The 20,847-nt window shown below is 42.0% G+C and overlaps 1 protein-coding gene and 1 non-coding gene across 6 annotated transcripts in view; both read left to right on the plus strand.

Moving 5' to 3' along the window:
* LOC126456978 (stress-activated protein kinase JNK) overlaps positions 1-20,847 on the plus strand; it is a 582,548-nt gene that overhangs the window by 180,129 nt on the left and 381,572 nt on the right. The window lies entirely within an intron of this gene.
* Trnas-cga (transfer RNA serine (anticodon CGA)) lies at positions 7,143-7,217 on the plus strand. The gene has a single exon. It is a non-coding gene; the product is annotated as a tRNA-Ser (tRNA).

Below are 20,847 nucleotides of genomic sequence, written 5' to 3' on the forward strand. Positions count from 1 at the left end.
GACGAGAATTTACATTGAAAGTAGCTACGTAACTTGGTTTTCTATACTTCATCTTGCTGGAGGTTCCAAGGCGCTCCGAATCATCCTTGTATAACGCTATAGACTCCGCAGAACCCGATTGTCTGGTTGCGCACTTTGGTGCGGTGGATTGTCCATGTGGGATAATTTGTTTGACATCACACACTTCAATGGCAGATAATATTATGTTTGGAGTGGCTCTTATTGTGAGAGCCACTGGTTTACAACCACTGTTGTTAGCCCGGAGGTTGTTCTCATTCGCGTCTAACCTGGGGAGCACTCGCGGACCAAAGGCCGTCCAATCTGGAGACAGCCGCCTTTGGATTTTGGATCCTGTGTTGGCCTGCTGGTGATATTTTCTATTTCCCACCTACCCTACGTATCTGCAAAGCCTTCCCCTGTCCGCCACGTGGGGACGCGTCCAATAGGGGAACAGAATCGCCCCCCTCCCCCGCCCCCCGTGCTCCTATTTTTATGTTATATTTAATTTCACCAATTATTGAAAATACTTAAACTACATTACAAATATTGAAGCGAATGTTTAATCACAGTTGTTAAATTATCGTGTACATACGTGGAACTACGACTGACATTAGATTCCAAGTAACGGCTATCGAGCGTGTAATCAATAATAAATAAATCTACGATCGTGCAGGGATGAAATTACTGGAAAAATGAGGGAAATCTCAGATAACTCTGAGAGATTAGAGTCGAAGTTTAACAGTTTGTTGACTGAAATAAATATTCTGAGTACTCATTTTGCTACAGATCACTATGAGATCCGGCTTCGGAAATAATCGGAGCAGAGTAGCGTAACGAAAAGATAATGAAGAGCGTTGAATTGTAAAGGTTTTTCCTCGGCTGCGGCTATCTACGGTGCGCTCACCGGCCTCCGGTATCTTCGGTATTTCCCTCTGGTTCCCGGGTTCCAGGCCTGTTTCCCATTCCGTGATTGTGAGAGCGAAGGAGTGTAACGTGTGCGTGAAAATTTTGTTACCTAGCTGTGAATTCGTAGATCAGACAAAAACAAGAGGTTTTTTTTTTAAATTTCGTACTGTATAAATATGGTTCCACATTTTCACACACACATTTTTTGTTGATCAACATTTAATGAATATTCCGACTTCAGTTCAAGAGCTTACCCAGGATCTCAGTTGTGGAAAGGGGTGGTGCGGGGAGGGGGTTTGTCGCGGAATGGCGTAGTAGTGCTGAGATTTTACATCACGGCAAATAGGTCTGGATACACTTTCTTCCTGTCAGTAGCCATCATGTTCCATATTTCTTCAATGTGATCCTGAATTGATGCGTCTGTCTGTGTGTGTGGCGTGGCTGGCGGCGAGTTCGGTTTCGGAAGATTTTTTTTTTTTTTTCCTGGGAGGGAGGGGGGAAGGACACTCCTTCCCACCACCCCCACAAAATCCGCAGAGTATCCCCACGCTTCGGTTATTTTTTACTCATTACAGTGGGAAGTAATACTATTTTTTATAGATTACCGTGGGAAGTAATACTTTGCACGCAATGTTACGCGTCAGGTCAAGAATGACCATAGTACGTAGAGCGCCATTTGAAGTCTACTGGTTTTACATTCCACTGACAATGTGTGAAGTATATTCATGCGAGAGGTACGCATCTACTTGAGATTATCGCACAGTGGCACGATATAGTGACGGATGATGCTAGTGAGGAAATTTTCAGGGGCAACAAGAGATCCTAACTTACAGAATTGTTAATGAAGCTGTAAATGCTAGCTGTGCTTGGAACAATCACCAGTAAGTGACGTGGCAACTGAAAAGTCGTTTACTATCATAAAAATTAGTGGACTTGATGTCACATAAAGTAAAAATTCGTTCTTCAGAATTTAGAATTTCAAGTTGTAAAGACCTAGAAACCTTAGCGAAACCTTGCGATGAAAGAAAGTCGTCATTTCGATTTAGTAGTCCCCCGTTCGACAGAATTTTATCGTGGTTTAAGGTGTTCGTGAATGCTTTCTTGAGGTCTTGCTTAAGTGAGGGGGAGGGAGGGTGACGGAACACTAGTTTCTCTGAACGCCGAGACTTTAATTAGCTTCTTTTTCTTATTGGAGTTTATTCATTATTGTTTCACACCTGAAAGACGTAAATGTAAACAGCCTTTCCTAACCATCACTTGTCATAACATGAATTTTTATACAAGTAATTGACGGTAATCGGATAATTGTTCTGAAATCATTGCCTGATAGTCCAAGATACGTAGTTTCCGAACTTCGCACATAACTGATTTTGTCGGAGAGACTTGCATATTAAATTTAAGTGCTTGCTTAATATAATAGTAATCGATCCTTGATTGCAGTTATCTGTAATTTCAGAAGCTAATCTGAGATCTGAATTTGTCTAGATTGATAAGTCTTTTTTCGTCTGGGCTGACGTAATCATTGCCTGACCATGCCTGCGCAAACATGAATCGCCCTAGGAAAGTCTATGTTCTATAATATACGTAACACTCATTACTCTTTAACCTAATTCCTCCTTGCAGCAGTTACATTCGCGTGTTCAGAGAAAGCATGGCATCTATTTGAGCAGTAGCTGGTATTATAACTATACACATACAAGGTCCTTTACGACTTCTACAGAAAATGGACGCCAGTCACTCCATCCGAAGGATGTGAAAGGACTGCAGTAGCAACGAAATAAGCTCAGATTAAAAATCTTTGCGTTTATCAGCAACAGTTGGATAGTAATTACCGACAGTCACTGTATACACAGCGTGAACCAGAACTCCACCGTCAAACTTTCCGAGGCGGTAGTGTGAAGAAAAAAAAAATGTTCATTAAAAGTGGGCTCTAAAGTGCATACCTTAAAAGAGCTATGACCATTTGTTCTCTACAGTACTGTGAAACATGATCTTCCACTGAACTGAACATAGCTGTTAAGTTATCCAAGTTAGAGCCCATATTCATTTGACATTTTTGCTTCGAGTGATCGTTTCTCCCTGACTACTGGCGAGTACTTCTGGGACACTCTGTATATATATTCATGTAACGATTGCTTCATAAGTGCTCGAAGCTCGTTAAGGTTTCGAATAAACAAGACAAAACAGTCAGTGGTTGCGTTTTCCTAAAAACCAAACCCAGAAAGTGAGATAACTATCGAGAAAAAGTTACGGAGTTTGTGTGACAACTTCTGTTGTGTGCTTGAACCTGTCCGTAACATCGCTTTGTCCCATATTTCCCACGTTGTTTCGCATCAGAAACTTGACAAGCCCTCATGAGACTGCGAGAACCGATATTGTTTTGTTATGTTAATCAAATCTCCAGAGCGTTGATACATGGTGTTTTGTGTACAGATGTTTAGTCGGAGTTGTCTTTTTATCTGTTTCGAAGTAAGTCCATTCGTTTCGGTCCCCCACTCATCCTCTCTTCTCCTTATAGCACATTTAAGAATTACGTGAAATTGTGTTACGAGAGGCATCTTACGCAGTTTGCCGTTTGATGGCCAGGTAACGTCTCAATCGTAACGGAAAACTCTGAGCATCTAAGAGACATTAAGACCTGACTCTGAAATATGCCCCTCCGTCTCTGTGCGAACTACCAGGGAGAGTGTTACTGTGTGCCATACAAACTAACTTCTGCCGCGTCTGAAAATTGTTGTAATAGGTGTCCTACAAGACGTTCACCTTTTGAGTATTTTCCTTTACAACCTGAACTGCTACATAACTACCACACATAAAATGGCCTTAATTTCAGTTTTTCTGACTCTTATAATTTGATTGAAGAATACTTATACATACTGAGGGGGCTCCCCCATATGCTGCTGAGATTGAACTTCTGTTGAGGTTTTCGCATTACGAAGATCTTACAACGAAATTTATCCGGATAAATTAAGTACCAAAGTTTGTGTAATTTAAGACGTGTGCCACATGTCCGCGAGAATTTCTCCTGTGTTCTACGATACTCTCTTCGAAAAAGTGTTTTTAATCTTCGTAAATCACCGACGTCGAAGAACAATTCATTGCATTTACACTGCGGAATTGAGCAAAATTTCACACTGCACTGATTGGCATCGCGATTTTTTTTCCTGTGGGTAGTGCGCCGTTTTCTAAAGTTCTTCGGCCACCGCGCTAATATGATATACAGCGCGACATGACCTATTTTCACGAAATATCTGAAAAGGCGATGAGACAAAAAGTCAGATATGCACTGAAAGACAGGCCAGCAACTAGTTGCGCGCTCTTGGATGCGCATGTAGTCCAGTTCACGTAAAGCATTTGTAACTTTTTAGTTTGGTTTCAGATCAGATTTCCGTAACTTCATTCGTTCAGACTTAACGCAGTAAGCAAGTTTTAAGATTTGTAGTGAGTAGTGTACTGAATTATCTCACCGTTAACGCTTTTCGTTTTCAGCAATTTTCTCTTTGCTGTACGTTGTTCTGCGTTGACAAACTCAGTGATGTAGAAGCTGTGGATCTCATTCATTATGAGTACAGTAATAATAGTACAGCCTTATCCGAGGAAAGCTCGGCCTCTCACAGTGCCTGTGGGCATATCGCCGTAATGTCACGCAGATGTGGTCGCCATTGCTATTTGCTGGCCGTGTGCCGGTGGCTAATGAACTGATTCATTATGAGCGCCTGTGTGGGGCCAGCGATGCGGCAAGCGGCAGCAGGTCAACTGGAAGACAGCGGCGTAACGTGGGCGTCGTGTGTTAGCGCCGCGCTTCACTGGAAACCTACCTGCCGCCTTCCTGTCCCGTCCCGTCTCGTTTTATCACCAGTGTGCTCGCGCTTCCTGCATTTGTGTGCTCAGGCACTGGACTGACGTTAACGACAGTGCTACACTTCCTACTCTCCTCTCACCAGACTATTCAGCCTTTCACATCATACGTTTTCTACAGTTGTATGTGTCCTCGCAGTTTCGCTGACGAAAATCAACTTTCTTAAAAAGGTCGAAGTTGTAAAAGAGCACGTATAGCTGACGAGGTTCACACTTGCCTTGCACATATGGGACTGTGATTTGGAGACCGCGACAGTTTGGTACAAATTAAAACATTTATCTGTTTCAGTCATTTGTATTTTGTTGCACGATGTGTTTCGAGCATTTACATCCACATCTTCAGGTAGCTAAGTGGTTTGCAATAAAACTTATTGTTTTCCCGTGTATGTGCCAAACAGTGATGCAGATGTAAATGTATAATTACCCTCAGTCTTCTATTTGCTGGAACATCTCCGAAACGAAGGTTAGGACAGATAACTGGCTACATTTAGAAATTGAAATTCTAATGTAATTCACTTGTTAACCTAAAGATCCCGGTGTAAGGCGTCTGAATGCTACATGCAAGAAAATAAGTAACTGACACAGATAATTGTATTAAGTTGTAGAAACGACTCAGTCATTCAACATTCTAGTACTGCGAAACGCTTTAGATATGCACAAGGCATATTGCAAGTCACGTCTCCCTTTGGTGTTCGCGATGATTATTGGAATTAATATATCATACAAACAAATTAGACACTTTTAATGAAACAGTGAAAGACGGCGGAATTTGACTACTATTTAAAATTTTTGTGAAAACGTCTACCCCAATTTGTGACAGGAATTCGATAATTTTCTTATCTTTCTTCAGAAATCCATTTTTGTGCGAGAACTGACTTGAAAATAGTTTGATACTGTAGTATAATGGAACCGTGCCTGGCGTTACACATTTTATTACAAAAAACATTACTGGACAACCTTTGTCGTAAATATCGTCATAGACAAAATTATAGTATAGGGCGGACAACACTTCAGAGAAGGGCAGACAAGCGTGGTGTATGCAGTCTTTTTAGTAGATCTGTTGCATATTGTAAGTGTTCTGCCAGTAAAACTCAACGTTTGGTTTGCTTTCCCCAAAACATTATTCATGTGATCGTTCGAGTTTAAGTTGTTCGTAATTATAATCCTTAGGTATTTGGTTGACAGTTTTTAGATTCGTGTGATGTAGAATGGAAACGAAAATTAACAGATTTCTTGTATTGGTCTTGTGGATGATCTCACACTTTTCATTATTTAGAGTCAATTGCCACTTTTCCTACCATACAGAGATCTCCTCTACATCATTTTGCAGTTGGGTTTGTTCATTTGAGGATTTAATAACAGTAAATGATAGCGTCATCAGGAAACAATCTGAGAGGGCTGCTTAGCTAGTCTCCTAAATCGTACATGTAGATCAGGAACAGTAGAGGGCCTATAAATGTCCCTTGGGGAACGCCGAATATAACTTCTGTTTTACTCCATCATTTACCGTCCAGTACTACAAACTATGACCTTTCTGGTAGGAACTCATGAATCCATTCCACAACTAGTCAGTTGAGACACTCCAAAGGCAAGCAATTTGACTAGAAGTCTCTTGTGAGGAACAGTATCAAAAGCCTTCTGGAAATCTAAAAATATGGAATTAATTTGATTTCTCCTGTCGACAGTACTCACTGCTTCGTTAGAATTAAGAATCAGTGGTATTTCGCAAGAACTATATTTTCTGAATCCACGTTGGCTATTTGTCAGTAAATCGGTTTCTTCGAGGTAATTCGACCACAGTATATGTTCCATAATTATACTGCAGATCTACATTAGTGATATGGGTCTATTATTCAACGGATTACTACTATTTCCTTCCTTGGACATTGGTGTGGCTTGTCCAACTTTCCAGTCTTCAGGTAGCGATCTTTCGACGAGCGAGCGTTGGTATATGATTGCTAGTGTAGTGCTATTTTATCAGTATAATCTAAAAGGGACCTGACTGGTATATCGTCTTGAACGGGGGCTTTGGCTTTATTATGTGGTTTAACCTGTTACGCTACATCGAGGATATCCAAGATACTCATTTTAGCAGTTGTTCTCGATTCGAATTGTGGAATATTTACTTCGTCTTCGGTGGTAAAGAAATTTCGTACAACTTTAGCGTTCTCTTAAATCTGGCACTGTTTTCGTTGCTTCTGCAACAGTGTTATGTTCGGATGTGTGTACCATGGGGAATCAGTACCACCTTTTATTAGTTTATTTGGTACATATGGCTCTCAGTTGTCGTCGATACGGCAGGAGAGCTTCTGTAAAGTTTGGAAGGTAGGAGACGAGATACTGGCAGAAGTAAAGCTGTGAGGACGGGGCGTGAGTCGTGCTTGGGTAGCTCAGTTGGTAGAGCACTTGCCCACGAGAGGCAAAGGTCCCGAGTTCGAGTCTCGGCCCGGCACACAGTTTTAATCTGTCAGGAAGTTTCGATGTAGGGAGGGACACTTGGCTCTTTGTAATAAGATGGAGATAAGCAACATACCTCCAATGGAGCTTTCCCAGGAAGGTAATACGGGATTCGCGCATCATTCCCAGCAATCATTCTAGTCTGGGATTGGCTTTAATATGATCTAAGCCGCTGCATTAACGGACATTCGCTGTACATATCGGCACTATCAGTAGAAAGATGTGTGATTATTGGGCGACCGCTTAAAAGCGCCAGTGCCGGTAATGTGTAGGGTGTTTAGAAATGATTTGACCTACTGGAAGCTTTTGCATTATCATTGACCCAGAATTATTTGAGGGTTACTGATTCATTTGCTCAGCAAAGTAGCGTGGCAGATTTATCTGGCTGGAAAGCTCCCAGAGAGTCTTAGCGGAAGACGCATAGAAATCCGAATCCTACCCATCAGTGAGAACTGTTTATCAACTGGATACTCACACATCTACTAAATAAGGAGTATGAGGACAACTTTGAAACGGAACATTATGTGTTTCATGGTTTCGATCGCGAAGAGAACGAGTCTGTATATTACGGAAATGTGGCTTGTTCTGTATAAATATTAACATCGATAATTTCCGCTGTAATGTACTCCTTGGAACGCAAGTGGCGTAGAAGTGTGTACCTGGAAACACGAATGTACGTACAGTACATATTACCTGTTGCGACTTTCTTCTTCATGTTAGAGTTATCGTCCGTAGACGGTAAGGTTATTAAAATTTCAATAGTGTGTGTCAGATTGATTCTTAAAGTGGTGGATGGGGATGGGGGGGGGGAGGGGGAGGGAGGGTTTAGAGAGAGTGATCTACTGTATCTTGGCGTCGCTCTTTTCGCCGGAATAATTCAGGGTGATCATATGGCACGGCATTTTATCCGCACAAACCATTTAACGAGCCAGTGCACGTGGAGAGACCTTTTCCTTCGCCCAACATAATTGCATGACTATTATTTGCGTATACTTATTTTTTACTCGATTGTAGTTGTAGAGTCGTAGATTCGTCCTCAATACATTGTGGTCAACACTCATTGTATGTTTCTTGCTGATGCAATCGAATTCCAATTCTCTCTCTTCACACCCCGATAGAAGACTTAGAAGATTTACTGAACTCCAGTGGAATGACAGCAGTGTCACACAGAACTAAGATAACACGTAAAAGACGCAGTAATGCACTGGAATTCTACTTCTGGCATTGCCAGTTGTCCATCGCGTGAACTGTTTAGATTACTTGGCGTGTGTATTCGAAACTGCCGTTCGGCAGGTTTCGCTGTCAACACTTTCGCGCTCACTTCTTCATCTGTAGAATCTCTCGATTCGCTTTTAAAAAGATCGGAAGAATTCACGAACATTTCGAGTTGATTTAATTAATTGTATATCTACTGTAATTTGTTTTCCTCGGTAGTCTTGTACTCCTTAAATTATTGTTACCATCCATATATTCTCTTGTCAGTTTAAAATTTATCCTCTATTCCTCCGTCTCAGTTGCAAATTTATATAATATCACTAGTTTCAATCAGAGTGGATTATCTGCAAACATATGTAGTTGCGTAAGCAATCCGTCGTATCCATATGGAGCTGGACATCAGAGTATTGTCAGTAATGTAGTTCCATATGTATATGATGGGTTGCTGACGCAAGTATGTGATTTCGAAGACAATCCATTTTGATCCAAACTAGTCACGTCATAAAAATAGGTTTGCAACTGAAGCGGCGAAATAAACAATAAAGTTTAAATATGGACACAGTAGCGGAATCTCTCGAGACAAATATGTCGGCAGTATTAATTACGTATATTTTTTTCCTTTCGCGTACCCATGAAGTTACATCACTATCGCAAGCATTGCGTTAACATCAGAGTGCTTGTGAAAATGAGAACTCTGCCTAGCGGGAGGCCCCAGGCTTCTTCTGTCGTCGTTGGAACGCTCAGTGTTCTGTTCTAGATCTTTTGAACTTCAAGACAAAACGACGCACTTCGGCCGTCTTGCTTTTTCAGCGGCACTTGACCTGTATACGCACCGCCAACTCCTTTGAGTTAGGAACTTCAAAAACGTGCGCAGTTAAGTTTAGATTTCAAAACGTGGGAAATAGGGCAGAGAGACAATGAAGTTTCGGTGCTCCGTGAAAAGAGATCAATACTGGGAGAAAGCACTGAGGTAAAACTAAATTTTAATCACTACATAGACCTACTATTAATTGGTGTGGGGCCTGTAGCCACTCCAATAATTTTCCTCTTTCAGTGTAGAGACAGCCCTTACAGGTAATCTGCTCTGTCATTCTGGAATGTGCAGATCTTCGTTTATTAAAAGCGGAAGTATGAAAACTCACAAGAGCCTACGTTATTGTTGTCACCCTCTTCCTTTTAGTTTACAGCATTTGTAATAAGGCAAGTAGGAGTGTGAGCGTATAGCATATCCTTTTCTATTGCTGATGTTGTACAGAATGCTACTTTGTAGATCATTTTACTTGTCATTGTCCTGTTAATAGTTCAGCTCTCAACCGTAAATGACTCGTGAATGGAGTAAGCAGGTCGAAAGGTAACTTTTCTTGAGGCGCCACTCGTGTCGTCATCATGGTAGTATCACAGGTTTAGCTCCTTCTTTTCACTATGCTTTCAGAACTCAGTTATACTGCTTTTTGAACAGCATCTTAATTGTAACTGTAGAAGCTTATTGCTCATTAAATGATTTATACGTTCCCTTTGTACTCCGTTGGACAGCATTTCTCGTTTCCTCGTCACCACTTTTTTTTCCCCATGCGGAACAACTGCTTATAGAAATACCAACATCAGCTGATGAGTGGTGATGTTGAGTGGAATTGTTTTTGTGTTCAACTGAACTCTATTATTAGTAAGACGAAAAAATATTGTCATACCTGCCAAAAATGTAAAAAGAAATTTTCGAAACTTAATATTTCCGGCATCGGACCATGATCTACCACCAATCGATGTTTCCCTCTTTTTCTCTGGATAAGCATTGGCATCATTACAAAACACACTACTTTGGCAGTGGAATGCTTTTTTTTCTCTCGCTCTTCATTCTTTTCGCTTTGATCTAAACGATTGACTTAGTTTTAGCAGTAATCTAAAACCTTAGTACATCATCAGATTTTATCCGGCCATCGTAATTCCTACGCTTTCTTGAAATCATTTCAGGCGGTATGACAGGATGGTTGCTTAAATACTAAGATGACCGTTCTTCTACTCCATCCTTGCCCAGTCAGAGCTTGTGCTACATCTGTAATGACAAGAGACGGTGCAGAAGCTCCACCAAAGGCCTCCTTGATCGTCGAACGTACGGTTGCACGATGTTGTAGACCCCATTAAGGTAAGCAGACATGAAGGGGAAGCAGGCCAGTAGGTAAGCCTGTTCAGTACTTCGCGTACACGGCTCTTCGTTTAATGCCGGCTTAAGAACAGCATGTCCGTCGCGATTCAGTTACCAACATCCACTGTTTGCGCAGTACAGAATTTCAGACATCGACCATATAATGTCCCAGACCCATTGTGTGCGCAGCCGTGGAATACTAGTAACGGTCATTTTATATCCTTCATCAGCGTTCGACGTCTTCAGTAAACAGTACGGTGATCTAGATGTCCACTGCAGTGATTACTAGTGGCTGTTGGGCACTGATACTTCGTGCTGCAGAGGATTCGTAAATGTAGAGGTTATTTTAAAACTAAGTTACAGAGAAGTTAATAGCGCACTACTCTGTTGCGGGAATGACACTAGGCAGTTCCTGAGCAAAACTGCGAGTGGCCGAAGGGACCGAGAGGAGGTCGACAGCAAAACCGTACACAGAATAGAAAGGACAAACAGAGAAGAACCCAAACTTGAAAGCCAAGAATCGTAAATAGTGTACGAACAAACCACAATAGCAAACTGAGAGAAACAACCAAGAACAAGCGAGTGACTATGCGCGTACAGTAACGTCGGCGGCGATCTGAAAGAGTCCACGCCGCTCGCGGTGCTGCTGTGAAACCAAAGAACTCTGCACGGCGAACGCAGGCGCTTTCATCTCGATATCGATCCCCTAGTCTGTCGAGGATGCTAAAAAGACATTACACCTTCTAAACAACTTTGGAAAATAACAATAGGTGTAAGTCAATTTATTAATAACAACGTTTCGGTCAGACAAAGTAACATCATCATCATCATCATCATGCTCGGAGAAACGTCCTGGAATTGACGTCGTTTTATGCCTGAATCTGGTTTCTTGTATAAATGAAACTACCTGTTTCTGATAGACGTACAGCTACTGTCTTAATTATGTTGTGTTAAAAAGCTACGACGATTTTGAGATGACGGTCTGTTGGGAACCAAAAAGTGCTCTCTAGCGAAAGTTCACGATAAATTCAACAGGAAAGTGGAAATTAAGCCTGAAACAATTTCGGCTTCATCAGCGATCGGTCTCTCATAACTCGATTATATTGAGAGGTAAAGAACCTACGTCAGTATCAGTTGTGCGGTCCTCAGCCGCGTGCTTGTCAGGACTCTATACAATAATAAAAGTTATGTCCATTTCTGCTTACCCAAAGGAAGTTCCATCTAGAGCCGTGCCTGGTCTTGATATTGTTCTTAGACACTAGCGCTTTACTGTGAAATTATAAATGTACGAAACCTATCCTATAAAAAGCAGTTAGCGCTGCCCACCAGTGAAACCTGCAACCTTGTGTGACACGCTTTTCTCGCAAAACTAGCAACTGTCACGTTCATTTACCCTTAGATCATAAAAGAAAGCAAATGTAACGCCAAAAAACGTGAGTGTATCCCTGGAAAACTAAGAGTGACTGGAGTAAAACGAAATAATGAAATATTGCGGCTGGAGACAGATTAATAGCACCGCCCAGCATAACGCAGTCGCGACACTCGCTGCTGTGGAAGTTGCTACCGTCTGGCAGTTGGAGGAAAACTAGTGCTACCGTTAACATCGTTTCTTTTGAATTCGTTTACTACTTAATTTACGAAATAGTTATTATATTTTTGCGTCCCAGGAGTAAGTAAATTGTCAAGAGGCCTGAATAATTGTAAAACAAATCAAGACAGAGCCAAAACGCATGATTGAAATGGCAAAAGCTACAACGTCTTCATGAAAGAGTTCTTTGGAAGCTGCATATAATTACAGCTTACGTCACTGAAAGCAAGAGAATGTAAAAACAATATTTCATCGATAAGGGCAAATATTTCTATTGCTCACTGTCATTACGTTTGGCACAACAGTTTTGCACGAAGTCTAAAGATTTGCTCGTCCTTACGCTTCATTCGATTTTCCAATTCACGAGAGTTTGTGTAATATAATTACCTCTTCTTCAGAAAACGACTGTGTTGAAAAAATTGGTGCGTGTGTGGCTCAGGTGTAGAAACAATTGCAGAACTAGTTTCATTGAAGTCGGGAAACAGCTTTATAGTTTTGTCGTTTTGTTCTCATGTTTTTGTGGTTGTACTTCAGGCTGCAGTTCTGATAGCTTATTCAGTACCTTAAATAATGTAAGTAGTGCATTCCCTAGGAGTTCGGTATTTTACAGGTTCATAAACTGTTTTGTTTCGGATTGTAATGAAGAAAACTAACCGTTACCTTTTGTAATTCATCATACCTTCTGCTGTTTACTGTCTACTACTTGATCTTAAAAAGAACGTTAGTCTTCAATAAATGTCTGTAGGACACAAAGGAGATCGTAATTAACCAGGCCCGTGGTGTGCTGTTTCAAAACATTTTGTTCTTTAAAAGTCTGTATAATGAGAAATTTAGTATCGTCTTTCTGTTATAGCCACATTTTATTACGGTGCGTACGCTCTCTTTTCCATAAACCATCTTACAAATCAGTATAAACGATCAATGTATAACAAAAGTGAACAGAATTTTGTGTGTGTGTGTGTGTGTGTGTGTGTGTGTGTGTGTGTGTGTGTTTTGCACCTGGGAATTATTAGCAGAAATTTCCGTAACCCACACCTCTGTTGACTTTCCTACAGTTGACGATATAAATAATTGCATAAAATATATTCGCAGTGGCAAATATGGACATCCATCAGCTTCATAATGGAATGACGACAATGACAGTTTATGCCTGATTGAGGCTCGAACATGAATTTTTTTCGGACATGCATGCATATCTCAAGGGCCATTGCATCATAATTCGGAACAACACAGGCACTACAATATCGTAAATAAATAGTTGTTTTAATAGAGTCCATAATTCGAAGCTGCTAAAAGAGTTGGTGGCACTGTAGTATTGTTTCAGTAGTGAAGACACTGTTGATGCGAGCGGACACAATTGCACTTTGGAGGAGTGACTAGTGGCGTGTGTGTGTACGAACTTCTATAGACAGGATGAACAGTGACAGAGATAAGAAGAGCTTTTAGAGATCGCTTTGGCTAGCCTCCAACTCGTGAAGCAATCCTTCTCGATTTGTAGAAACGTGCTTTAGGTGCATACAGTTTCAAAGACATGCCGCGTAGTGGACGTAAGAAAACTCAAGAGGACACGTGTGTCGCCGCCACCCATTCAGTTGAGCAGGATCCTGTGACAGCTATTAGGAAAAGAGCAACTGACCGTAAAGTATTGCTCTGAACAACGCATGATTACATTTAAAAAGTTTGAAAGTGAAATGATTTGCACATGTGTTCGTGAACGAATTATGACAATGACATGGAGCAGAGATTGGCACCTGCCGTGCTTTGTTGGCAGAAGTTCCAAGCTCCGTGTCTCGCTCAAAAAGTTATTTTTTGATGAACCTGTGATATATTACAGTTGACACAGGAGGAATATGGTTTTCTGGTCTGAGGAAAATACCCATCGTGTACAGGAGGAGGAAAGGAAGCCTAGTCATGTTCGAACAATATTTTTTCTAAGAGTGCGTGAATAAAATTCTTATTTGGACATGCTGCAAACGTAGTTAAGTCCTCAGTTCGAATAAGTGAGACTTGTGGATCATGAGTGGTTACGGCAGAATGAAGCTCCAGCACAGTTTGCTATTCACGTGCGTGAGTTCCATGATGAACAATTTCGTGTCCGCCAAATAGGGCGTTGTTCAGCAGCTTCTCTAGCCCCAGTGAAATGACTTACCACGAAGCCCCGTACGTTAGCCCTCCAGTTAACGCGTTACGGGAGATAATAAAGTTCCATGTTGTTCAACGTCCGTACGAGACTAAGAATTGAGGATATGTTTTGAGTAAACACTTCGAAGCACTCTTAAGTAGTTCGCTATATGTGAAGAGCATCAGGGAGAGCTCTGTGGAAGGGACGAATGTGCGCTTCCAGATTGCAACGTCTTCAGTCCTCATTACTGCCGGAAACTTGATGATGTGGCTAGTTGTAACTGCCAGACATTCCACATGGGTTACAGGTGGACATGCACACGTCGCGAATGTTCTTTCCATTCACCTTGCGTCTTTTATGTCCCTTGCTGACAAAATACAACACGATTGTGGTTCCACAAATAGCTATATCTATCTGTAATGAGGAACGCTACACATAGGCTGCTTGGCTATTGGCAATTTGTATTCAAATAACATTGTAGGGATGCCACGAAACCTTTGTTTAACACAAGAACTATTCTTGTGGATTGTACACCACTCGCAATCACAAGTATTTCAGAATAGTGACACACAATTGAAACGGAATAAAACACTCACTCGCACTATGTACGTTGTGGTGGTTCTCGTATTTTAGTGAGTGGAATATTGGGTTTTACTGATTGCTATCGTAACTTTCCGTTCCCGAACGCTAGAATTAACAAAAAAAATATAGTTGTTAAAATTCTGGCTCAGGTGAACTGTCCATCGAAAAGGAACCTAACCCAAAAATCCCCGTTAATACGCAACGGATAAATACTTCGTATTCTTTGGGTCCTAAATATGCATCTGACTTCTCACAGACGCCTAATTCTTATAGAGGTAAAAGTTCCGCCATTCCTGCCGAATAATAACTTTAAGGAGTAAACAGTGCAGTTGACGCATAATTATCACTTCCTATAACACACCTTACGTTTTAAATGAAAATTTAACACATAACAAATTCAAAGTAAGTTCATCTCACAGTTATATACATCCCTCCGCAAAAGAAAAGTCCCATCACAGAGTTAAACTTGGTGCGTGTATTTTTATAGTCAGTGCGTCTTGTAATCCTTCGCTATCTTTTAAGTAATCCATTCATTGTCAATATTAACAGCAAAATATCTAGCCTGGCGCAGCAAAAGATTAATACGACTCTCAAATGTGTACAGAAAACGACAGTAGAATAATTCATATCTCCTTTTTGATCAGCAAGAGCTTGTGTAAGCTCTTCGCTGTCCGACCTATTGTTAGTTGACGTCAATGCTCACGCTGCCTCTGACCAGGTACCCCCATATTCTGGCGGTTTTAAATAATGCATGGCGGCTCGTTACTCACATGAAACAATGTTCCAAGCTAATTACTACAATGACCCTCCCACACAGCCCTAATTCCATCTCTCAGCAAACACCTTTACGGCACCGACCTAGCACTATTATTGTAAAGGCGAAAAACAAAGCTCACCCACGGCCGATATATGAGTCGGATTGCTAGGTACGTCACCTCCTAGACTAAAGCAGCTCTTGCTAGATTTACTGAGTCGACAGAACAGGCCAGCAATAGGATCAATTAAAAACTGAGGCCTTGAGTTAAAAAATTGCTTTGCAGTATAAGGTTTGTATGACCCCAGTGTCTAGATGTTCTGGAGTCTGTTTTTAAAATTAGCCACTCGGAGACCAGAAAAAGCAACGTTTCCTCATAGAGGCATGCTTTGGACAGTCAGTGACAGACCAGAAAACTATTTCTAAGTTGTCCAACGTGATCGGCCACGCACCCAGCGCGTGATCATTTCGCAATCTGTGTCACCATGTTAAGGGTATCCGTTGTTGTACAATATTACAGTTTCCACATACTGCATTACTGGACAAGAATAACTGTCTCTCAATAAACCAACCTCACGTTTGAGATTTGGTAGACCTCACCATAGAGCCCACTAGTCAAAAGTACCATTTATATGGTTCAAATGGCTCTGAGCACTATGGGACTTAACTTCTGTGGTCATCAGTCCCCTAGAACTTAGAACTACTTAAACCTAACTAACCTAAGGACATCACACACATCCATGCCTGAAGCAAAATTCGAACCTGCGACCGTAGCGGTCACGCGGTTCCAGACTGAAGCACCTTTAACCGCACGGCCACATCGGCCGGCTACCATTTATACCGACATTGGTTCTAACGACGTATTGCCTTTAACAGCAAAATCTCTAAAACCCTACGTGAACGCTATATCTCAAAAATCGCTTATTGCAACTTATCATATAAAACGACGTAATTTTATTACATTTTCGGAGGAATATATCGGCTATAACGTCCAGTCTTCACTTACGTTTGTTACGTATTTGGGGATTAGTAACAACATTGTAACGCTAATTTTGAAAAAAATAAATTCCTTTTCAGTGCCTCTCACAAATACTGTAATATAACTGCTGTAGGAGTACTATATTTCTGCTTTTTGAATTTTTAACTCCGTGGCAGCCTAAGATTTAAATATAAATTTTCGTCAAAAAACAAAGCAAAAACCTGGTTTGTGTGACTGTCGGTTATAGGGACCGTAAATCGTCAGTTCCTTCGACGTAATTGTAACCGGTTTAGACTGTGTTAAAATTCGGCTGGGTGCTTGATGTTGCACGTGTAACTACTCAAGTGTAGAATTTGCTGTTGCGGTCTTGGTGCACGGGGCCTTTTGGGATACACTGTAGACTGTTAATGTCACCGACAGGCGATGACGAAATGTGTTTTAATAAAGTGTCTGATTGATGTTTGGAAGTGACGGACCTGTAATGAAGATGAAAAGGCTAACAGCAAATAACGTTTTAATTATTATTCGAGTATAAACGCGGCGTTGCAGAAACGCGTGTGGGAGAGTGTTTGGGACAGGAGCTTTGACACGATGCGATGCGAACCCCAGATGGCTCCGCCCCTCCGCGCGGCTGCCCGTATCGACGGAGCCGGCAGCGTCAGCAGTGAGCGAGCGTCCGCCTAGCTAGCTGGCTAGCCCCACCTGGCCGCGGCCGGAGGGCCCTCGGGCACGCGCGGTCCAATTAGCGACGGCGGTTAATCAGCGGTTGCCCGGCAACGCCGCCGCCCTCCAACTCCAGCCTCCCGCTTTGCTTCTCCGTATTTTTGGAAACGCAGGCCGGCCGCCTAATGTTGCACAACATTTCCTCGCTTTCACCGCTCTTTAGGCAGCGGGGTCGACCTTGGCGAAAGAAACACTCGTCCTGGCTTTGTCCGCCGCCAGTGACGTCAGTACTGAACGCCGTCCAATTCGCGGACGACCTGCCGGTGGTTATTCAAACCGCCGCCGACTTAACCAGTGTGAACACCCGCCTTACCCGTTACAGTTTAACGTAATTAGCGTCATGTATCTCGAGATGCCTTGACAAAGGGTAAACATTTGAACCAGGCGCCTAGGAACAAGCGTCTCGGAAACGGCGAAGATGGTCGGCTGCTCTCGTTGTACTGTAGTGACCGTCTGTGGAAGATGGTTAAGGACGGTGGAACAATGAGTAGGTGACAGGACAGAGTGTTGGACGTCAACGCGAAATCACGGAACGTGGATGTTGGAGGCTTGCCTACTGTGTAAATCAGAACAGGCGGCGATCTGTGACATATTTGACGACTTATTACAATGCTGATGCAGGCACAAGTGCTTCGGAGCACACCTTTCACCAGACACGGTTGAACGTGGTGCTTCGCAACAAGCGATCACTACGTGTTCACATTCTTGCCGACAAAATCTTCAATTATTGCGATTGCAGTGGGCACAGGATCATCGAGAGTGGGTAGTAGATCAATGGAAATGTGTCGCCTGGCAGGATGAATCACATGTTTAGTTATACTAGATCGACGGTCGTGTCCCGAAATCTGCCAAGGACGAATCCATGCGATGCAGAATATATACATACAGAGGGCCCAAGAAATGTTGCGACAACCTTACAGGTGAGGTGGAGCACATCGGAATGATCGAGAATTGCATAGCAATCCATGGCCGCAAACGTTAGGGGCAAGCGATAGCAGAGGTCGAAGATTGGAAAGGAAACAAGAAAGTGATTGATTTGACACGTATATTGGACATAATGAGTACGCATGTTGTACAACAGGAATATAGCTATAATGTTAAAACAGATGCTCGAAGTTTGCACAGTCCGACGCCACGCATGCCTGATACGACGGAGCATTGACGCTCGAACACACCGAGAGTTTTTTGTGATTTTAGCAGTGCGCAGACGATTCTTGCGAAGAGATACGTTTCAGACTCTACAGATTCGCAATACACAAGAGATTTCAAAGCTCCCCACAGAAAGAAGTCAAGGCTTGACAAATCCGAGAGCGTGGGCAACCGATCCACCACGCCCAGTCCATCGATGCGAGAATGACTGCTCAGATGCCTAGAAACAGCCAGTCCAAAATGAGCGGACGCCTCAACATTTTGGAACCACATGCGGCACCTCGCGTTTACTGGAATATCTTCGGGAAGAACCTATTCGCGGAAGGTCTGATAATTCACTGCGGTCAAGCGGGTTGGGAAAAGGTACGGCTGAGCTAAGCAGTCGCCGAAAAAACGAGCCCACACATTGACTATGAAGCGATGTCGTTCCGCGTGGTTTTCTTATACCCACAGATGCTGATTTTGGTGATTGCAAAATCCATCCCTGGTGAATGTGGCCTCATTAATGACCAACACACAAACTGGGAAAAGCACATTTCAGCCACACTGTTGCAGAAACCACTGTGAGAAACGCACACGTGTTGGGAACGGCGATTATCGCTGAAACAACCAGTTTTTCGGTTATGCCGGTTATGCCCCAATTTAATGTGATTGTTAAAACCAAATAAAATAACCAGCTTGTGAAGTAACTGATTTTTGGCTTTGTATTGCTGTGTTTCCTGTAATAAACGTAAATATCGATCAAAGTTGAAAAATCCGAAGTCTCCCTAGACTTTCGCGATATAAGATTCAAGATACGTAGAATCAAAATGTTAAATAAAAGCTTTGCTCGAAAAGTGACAAGGGATTGAACACTACAAAAAATCACCACTGTTGCTCTATTGATCCCAAATTTTTTAAAACTCTTTTCAAAAATCTTTTCAAAAATCATGTTGTAATAGATCATACCACTATTTGAGCATTACAAATGGTCTGTGTTAAACAGGGAAAAGTGAGACTCGAAAACTATACTTTTGTTGTTAAGTTGTCCATTTGGAAATACTACAAGCATATAAAGGCATTTTATGTAGACACAGACAGCAGATCAATTACTTTTTTATTATAAGCTATGAATGAATTGTTATCTTAAGTTTTCTCCTTCTATTATGATGTCGCAAGTGTGTTGTGCCTCCTCCCGCTTTTAATCTTTTAAAGCAAATGGGGCGTTCTTAAAGTACTGCCAGACTAGTAATGGTGCCATTCTGTAATACGATCGACGTACAGCGACAACAGCGAGAAAGTACCCTATAGATCAGTACACGCCTACTGTGTAATAAGCCACACCATATGGCAACATGTATATTATTGTCTCACCAATGCTCGTTTCTGTCATACTTATCAAAATAGCACTGATCTTTTTTTCCCTTTTCTATACTAACCTAATATTTCAAACCAGTGAAAATTTTACGAACAAACATTATTCGTTCTTATTAGGAGTCACAAAAACTAAAAGTTTTAGCAACGCTGCTATGGCATATCAACCGGATTTTCTACCCAGTTATTAGTGAAAGAAGAGTTGTTGTAATATGAGCAAACAAAATACCGAAAAATACCAGTTATTCAGAGCTAAAATACTGGTATCTACTTTAACCGGTCGGTTTTTCATAGCTAACACGTGCCGGATGGTCATCAGAGTGATGGTCATAGGAGTTTAATAACTGCACCCTTTGGAGATAAGAGGCGTGGAAGGAGTCGGCGTTCAAAACACGCTGCTGCGAGACTTTAGTAAGTCCGAGGCAAGGACACGTATACCGATTCTTAGATTAGTTCCGCGATACCGATCGTGACGTGTCCAGACTGGCCTTGCCACCTCTGAATGACCCGTACTCGCACAAATTGCGATGCAGACGTGCAAACTAACTGTGGTGCAGTTGATGTCTGCCTGGGAAGCGTTCTCGCTAAATTTGTCCAGCGGCTCGTCCATAGCACTCAGCTTTTCCTTACATTGAGTGCATGTCTTCATGCTCACCATTTCTATACCGTTCCATGCATATCTTACGCTGGCTAGCGATCCTCTCGTTCCGCTCCAGTACTGCCGTGTACAGCACCAAGTAGCGGAGTAAGACGATGTTTGCAGCCATGGGCTGCTATGCAGTTCTCAATCCTTGTGATATACCCCACCTCCCGTACGCACAGAGAATGTAGTTTTGTTGCGTGAAAAAACTTTGTTATTTTAAATGGAGCTATGCTCCTTAACTGGATTCGAAAGCCTTTGAAAAGACGAATACAGTGATCATGACGCTTATCAATAATGACATAGAAGTAAGGGAGAAATGTGTTAAGATTGATTGGGAAGGAGGTCGGAATTGGCGAGTGGGGCTGTCGTGCCAGGTTC

This window comes from Schistocerca serialis, chromosome 2 (genome assembly GCF_023864345.2).
Source record: "Schistocerca serialis cubense isolate TAMUIC-IGC-003099 chromosome 2, iqSchSeri2.2, whole genome shotgun sequence".
NCBI classification, from domain to species: Eukaryota; Metazoa; Arthropoda; class Insecta; order Orthoptera; family Acrididae; genus Schistocerca; species Schistocerca serialis.